This window comes from Anoplophora glabripennis, unplaced genomic scaffold (assembly GCF_000390285.2).
Source record: "Anoplophora glabripennis isolate ALB-LARVAE unplaced genomic scaffold, Agla_2.0 scaffold49, whole genome shotgun sequence".
In the NCBI taxonomy this organism is placed as follows: Eukaryota; Metazoa; Arthropoda; class Insecta; order Coleoptera; family Cerambycidae; genus Anoplophora; species Anoplophora glabripennis.
The window spans coordinates 825,658-832,560 of NW_019417201.1; the positions used below are offsets into that span (position 1 = coordinate 825,658).

Sequence of the window (6,903 nt, forward strand, 5' to 3'; positions counted from 1 at the left end):
GGGTGAAAGTGGCGGAGTCAAAAATACCAGCAAAGAATGTCCCCCTTTAATCTAAAATCGACGGGTCTGAGCGTTTTTCTACAATCTTGACGCAGTTCCTGAAAATGGCTCTGTTTCGTTTTCATTTGGCCACCCTGTATGTTACAAAGTGTAGGTATTTTATACATTATCTAAAATAGAATACAGCTGTTTTAACGCGATATCACTATACTTTATTTTAATAAGAATACCTCTGACGCTACACCGTTTTGACCCTTGTGTCCCTTCGGTATAGAAACGATGTTTGGAGGTCAAATACTTAGTCAATAATCATGTAAAAAGCATGCATTGCTCTGAATGTTAAAAGAACACCTAACGACGGGGAACATGATTACTAAATACATGCCAGCTATACAGATACGATTCCGTTATCTATATTATGTAACAAAGTAAACAATAATACGCGAACTTATTGCAGTATCATGGCTCTTAGATAGTAGATATTTGATTTTTAATTACATACATAGACCAAGCAAATTAAATTTTTACTCGAAAAAAGTCCTATCCGCGAGATTATTGTAAAATTGTCTAAAGGAACATAATACAAGACATCTCTCATCTTGTGAGTCAAAAACTTTTATTAGCTAACTTTTCTATTTAAACAAATAAGTCAGGAAAACAATTTTTTCACTTTGCAGGAAAAACCATCAATTTTAGCGAAAAGTGACTCACAGGCAGCTTATAGGGAGTAAAATTATCTACAAAATGAGACTTGTTAAATTAAAATCGGTTAATAAACAAAAAAAGTTATTGCAAAAAAACAAGAAAAGTGCCCATNTTTAATTTTACATTTAAATCGTAATTAAATAGCTAACAAAATATTGAAAAAACAAGTTTACTTTGCCTTAATATGTAAAAAAATAACTTTTTAAATGAACGATAGCTTCATTTATTTATTTAATAATAGTAAAATAATTCCGAAATTGAAATTTTAATTAATATTTCGTTTAAGAATAATTTTTGTCATTTTTGTAAATTAAAAAAAATTAATTATAAAAGATGCATTTTTTCTGGGGTTCAGGGCTATTCTATGAATTCGTAAAAATGCCCATTGTTATTTTTTCGTCGGGCTACCCCAGTTTTAAAAAAAAATAAGTTTCTACGATGAATAGAAGCCGAAATATTGCAAAATTTACAGCGCGCGTCAATTTGAACACCACCACGCCGCCGGCCGCCGGACAGTTTATTTAGCGAGTACCTTCTCTTTAAAGGGCTCGCGAGTCGTTAATTTTCCACATTTTTCAATGCAATTCACCGGAAATCGTAATTCTTATCTTGGCTCCTGTTGGTCGTAGAGGTTACTTTTTTATTTTAAAACTGTATTTTTTTGCCAGCTATCCATTGCATCTATTTTCGGTGAGATAGCATAAATAGTAACAATGTTATTCAAATTGTGCGAAGTGCCTCGCAACAGGATATCATTCAAGAAAAGTTTGGTTATGGTTAAGAGTACGTCTATAATAAACCACTTGAAGAAAAAACACTTGATAAACACATGACACCAAGAAAAACAATAAAAATACTTAGTAGAACTAGAACATACCAAGATTGAACAAAACAAGAGAAAATACGCTAATGATGACAGCGACAACATATCAATAAGGTATCACCTGCATATGGGGCTATTCTTTCCAAGCATGAGCGTTAGGAATAACACGGCTAATGTTAAATTTTTACTTTATTTAAATTTACGAATATTCGTTTACATCGTTTTTTGCAAGTTTTAAGCACATTAGTGTATCTATTTTACGAATCACGTCGTATTGGTTGTTCTTAAATACTTCCCAAACCATAAAAATAAATTAATTTGTAGTTGTTCATTTTTATAGTATCTATGTAAATAGTACACAGGGGTCAGATTCAGTCACATCGCACTAAAAAAGTCTATTTAAAGCTAAGTTTGAGGTAAATCTGTCGAAACTGTTGCGTAAAGTTGAAAACAGAATTTATCGAGATTTATCGAAATATAGTAATTGCAACTAGTACAATTGAAGCCGCAAATAAAATGTCGTCGAACACCATATTGCGCATTGCTAAGTAAATGCTACTTAACTATACCAAAAATTAAGATGTCGATAAAAATATCTGTGTATGTGTGGCGTGTGGTAAAATGAAATAAATCAGGCTTAATATTATCAGTTACAAACACCGTACAATTTTTTTCCTTCCTGAATATGTATAAATTCAAATAACCCGTCCTTCACATACCTTGAAGTTCATTGAAGCAATGCTACAGGGTACACAGTGTCGCGAATTTAATACTTGAAAAAAATTTTTTTCGCTAGGGCGTATTTTAAGACTAGTACGAAGATAAATTACCTAAGTATATATAAAACTACAAGAACATGCGATAAACTTGATGTCAAAAAAATATAACTGTCAACGCTTTCTTCAAAACTGACAGTTTTATTCCAAAATTATTGCTGAATAATTGTTAAATCGACTATACTAACGTCACAAAATATTCGCATTAAGTAACAAACTGGTAGGGTTTTACACATTGGAGGCACCACGGGTGTTATAGGATAATAATGCCCATGGCCAACGTAGATTCCTCGGGCCAGAGACTCTTGCGAAATACATTATGGACCTCGGCACATTATTGTCCTTATAACATCCTAGGTGCCTTAATTTCTATCCACGCCTACTGGTGTGAAAAAGTTAGATTTTAACTACCATACAGAGTGCATTTTTCATTAAAATCTCGTTTAGTTAATTGAAATGATCACTTTTTTAAGTCGATTTGGAAAAAATACGTTAGTCTTAAAACATAATTTTGAAGGTACATCCATAAACACATGTTTTCTTAATTTGGAACGGTTGCTTTATTTTTTTCGTCACCCTGTATTTTCAAGTACAAAGATAAAACACAAATAACGAATGATAGTCATTATGATACCGGATGTAGGCTGTTGTGCGGATGGAAAGGTACTCACGTTTAATTTGTACTAAAAAAAATGCACTAATTAATAACTTTTCCGAGAGTCAAATTTCCCGCGGTTGCGCGCGAATTTCACCACACAATGGAGTGGAGCACAAATCAACCGGACCTACTCCAACGACAGCCGGTTTCACACTGAAATTTATTCATTTATCGATGTCGCGCAACTTACAAATATGTACGAATGTACATTCGCGTGATACGTATGCAGGCAGCAGCAATCTTTCGTTGTTTTTTTGCGATATCGCCATTTAGATCGTCTTAGCGCGGTCATGACGACCTAGAGATAGGTCAAACTTGGCATTTTTATTTTTAAATTTACAAGATTCTTTGTGGAGAACTGTATTAGTATATATTTGTAATTAGACGTGCGTGCAATTTTTTTAAAACTGTACCCCGTGTCCTAGATTCGATACGTCTATTAGCTGCTGCTTAAGGTTTATTCTATCTGATACGAAAAGTTTTGAAATACTCGAGAAATACTGAAAATTAGCTTTTCCATGTTCTTCACGTCATAAAAATTACCTTGCACTAAAAATACAACAATGTGGATACCGCTTCCCAAAGGCACGCCACTGGTAGCGCAATCGATTGTAGTTTCATACAAAAAAAATAAAAATAAAATGTAAAATAAATTAAAATTGCAACAACTATAATAAAAAATATATGAGTTGAAAAAAATATCGGTTATGTTATTTTGCAGTCACTTGTTTTTTATAACTTTATCTCTTTAATTCATAAAAGTACAGAATCTGCTAAAAAACTATTTAGCAGATTCTACAATTTAATTAAGATAGCACTTAATTATAATAAACAGAAAAGTAAAAATGCACTAGTCAGAAAAATTGATTCGAAAAAAAAAAGAAAATATAATTCATTAAAAAATTAATTAGTTAGCTTTTTATTTTATTGCTCTACGACCATTTTTTGCCAAGCTACAGCCTTTTGAAAATCACATAACAATTTAAAATTTTTGTTTCTCCTTTAATTTTTGTAAATAGTTTATATTAAAATTAAAAGACCCAGTGTCAAATATCAAATAGCATATTAGCCTATTAAAATTAGTAGTAAATGGGAAAAATCCCATAATTTTAATGTTTAATTTTTACAGAAAATATTTATGCTTGGTACAAGCTTATATTCGTCCAATCGATTTGAGTTTGTACATAAATAAAACATTAGTATACATTTTATTGTACTTTATGACGGTAGAATGATAATATCATAAACGTAACTCAAAAAAAGTGACGCTAAGTTGGCAAATTGCAAATAAATGGCAAAATTATTTTTTTCACTATTTTTTCCTGCCCATAAAAATCTGGGCGACCCATAGGAAAATTAGTTACTTTATGTTGTAGGCAATTAAATTATCTACAATTTAAGATGCCTAAAGTCATATTTCACCAATTTTTTGACTGTAAAATAAAGCTCGAACGCGGAAAAATCAGTTTTCGAAAATTGCACATTATTATAATAGCAAAAAGCGATAGATGTTGATGAAATTTATGGAAAAGACGGCATACCAATGACCAACATGTGTGCCAAAGACCGATTCGGTTGACAGTAAAATTGTTGCTCCAGGTACCGTAAAAATATTGCATGCAAAAAGAGTGAATTCCCGAGCGGTTTTTGCCTGAATTTATTTATAACGCTATTTTACACATCTTCCTGTGTTTGTTGTACAAAGCGACTTAATTTCAACTCTTTTTAATTTTTCTTTGGATCGATTACAACCTATATCTACGATATTAAGTTCTAAACTTACCATTTAATGTAAGTAAACAATTAGTTGAAAAAATAAACGAAAGAAACTAATTAACAATTAATTACCTGAAGCAACAATTTCACGGTCAATCGAATTGGCCTTTGGCACACATGTTGGTCATTGGACTGACCGCAATTTTCGAAGACTGGCTTTTCCGCGTTCGAGGTTTATTTTACAGTTAACAAATTGTGCAATATGACATTAGGTACCTTAAATTGTAGGTAATTTAATTGGCTACAACATAAAATAACTAATTTTCCAATAGGTCGTCTAGATTTTCATGGGAAGTAAAAAAAAAACGAAAGAAAAAGAGGAATTTTGCAATTTGCCAACTTAGCGTCACTTCTGATATTTGGTATCATACCCTTTGCCGTCTTAAAGAGCAATAAAATGTCTACTAACATTTTTTTTAAGTTTTCAGGATTTATGATCTAATTCGACTGGACTATATGTATGTATTTGCAGCATCGACACACCTATAACCACATTTTTACGTTAATGTGTAAATGTGTTAAATGATATTAAAATGATGTGGCTATTATATTATACAGGGTGGCCAAATGAAAACGAAACAGCCATTTTCAGGAACTGCGTGAAGATTGTAAAAAAACGCTCAGACTCGTCGATTTTAGATTAAAGGGGGACATTCTTTGCTGGTATTTTTGACTCCGCCAATTTCACCCCTAAGCAAGGGTAAGCATCACCCCAAAATATTTAAATGGCATTGGGGGTTGAATAATATTTTTTTTGAAAGCTCCTACAATTCTCTTTACAACAGACTTTAAATTGTATAATTCCGCCCAATACTTATAAAGAATTTTTATTTTAAAGTTGAAACTTATGTACAAACAATTAGTAACGGTAAAAATGTCGAGTTAACTACGCCAATGGTATAAATTTAGTATTTGTAACGTTACATTGGTTTTTTGGCGAGTTGTTATCACTTTCGTAAAAAAGAACACAATTGTAAAAAACAGAAATGAATGCTATACACACACAATGAACGTAAAATTAGTGGATTCCAAATTATTTTCTAGTATTATTTGGAAGCGTTGGTTGGAGATTACTTAATTGTGTTTTTAAAAATTAAACACTATGGTTTATTCCATTGCGGAAAGGGTAGATATCATTTCGCTTTACTTTTTGAACAATAAAAGTGCAAATAGAACAGCTCAGCTATTTAATGAACAACATCAAGATCGACATGTCAGAAGGAAGTATGTTCTAGAGTTAGTAAAAAAAATTCAAGAGACAAGGAACGTAGCCAATAAAAAACGAGAAATTGAAAAACCTATAGTTAATGAAGCTAGTGAAGTTGCAGTTGTGGGACAAGTTAATCTTGATCCTACATTAAGTACGAGGAAGGTGGCATCTGTGTCTGGGATCAATCGAACTAGCATACAAACCATTTTGAAGAAGAATAAATTCTATCCATACAAAATACATTTAGTCCAGGACCTTCATGAGGATGATTATGACCGCTGTTTGCAATTTTCCGAAATAATGAATGAGCGAGCAGGGAACGATCCACAGTTCCTTTTTAACTTCTGTTTTTCTGATTAATGCAGTTTTTTCTTGAACGGGACGGTAAATCGTCACAATTGCCCCTATTGGTCCGATTCAAACCCAAGAATTTTTCACGAGGTGCATACACAGCAACCGTAAAAATTAAATGTATGGGCTGGAATTTTCGGTGACCGGCTGGTGGATCCATTTTTTCTACCTGGTAATTTGACTGACCAAATGTATTTGCAATTACTGGAAGACGCTACTGACCCTGCCTTGACTGATATTATTGAAAATGTTCCAGAGTATGATGAAGATCATTTGAGTTTTCAACAGGACGGTGCTCCTCCGCATTATGCGTTAATTGTCCGTCAGTATTTGGACCAACGTTTGGGAAAAGAGGCAGCATTGTGTGGCCTCCACGATCACCGGATTTATCGCCCCTTGATTTCTTTTTGTGGGGATACCTAAAAAGTAAAGTCTATAAAACACAGCCAGCGTCGCTGGAATATTTGCGTCAAAGAATCGTCGACGAATGCCGTCGAATCACCCCGGAAATGCTTCGGAATGTGCGCGAACGTTTCGAACAAAATCTTTATTCTTGTATGGAAGCGGGCGGTCATCAGTTTGAACATTTAATCAACTAAGTAGT

At 33.0% G+C, this 6,903-nt stretch overlaps 2 protein-coding genes across 4 annotated transcripts in view; one reads left to right on the forward strand and one right to left on the reverse strand.

The window, feature by feature from the left end:
• LOC108903861 (ATP-citrate synthase) overlaps positions 1-6,903 on the reverse strand; it is a 52,072-nt gene that overhangs the window by 39,964 nt on the left and 5,205 nt on the right. For 2 of the 3 annotated variants that reach the window (XM_018706182.2, XM_018706180.2), the window contains exon 1: positions 2,976-3,102. The exons of the other annotated variant lie outside the window; for it this stretch is intronic. The gene's annotated coding sequence lies outside the window, so the exon portion shown is untranslated. Of the gene's footprint in view, positions 1-2,975; positions 3,103-6,903 lie in introns of those variants that run through there. 3 annotated transcript variants of the gene reach the window in all.
• LOC108903863 (facilitated trehalose transporter Tret1-2 homolog) overlaps positions 1-6,903 on the forward strand; it is a 55,574-nt gene that overhangs the window by 21,887 nt on the left and 26,784 nt on the right. The window lies entirely within an intron of this gene.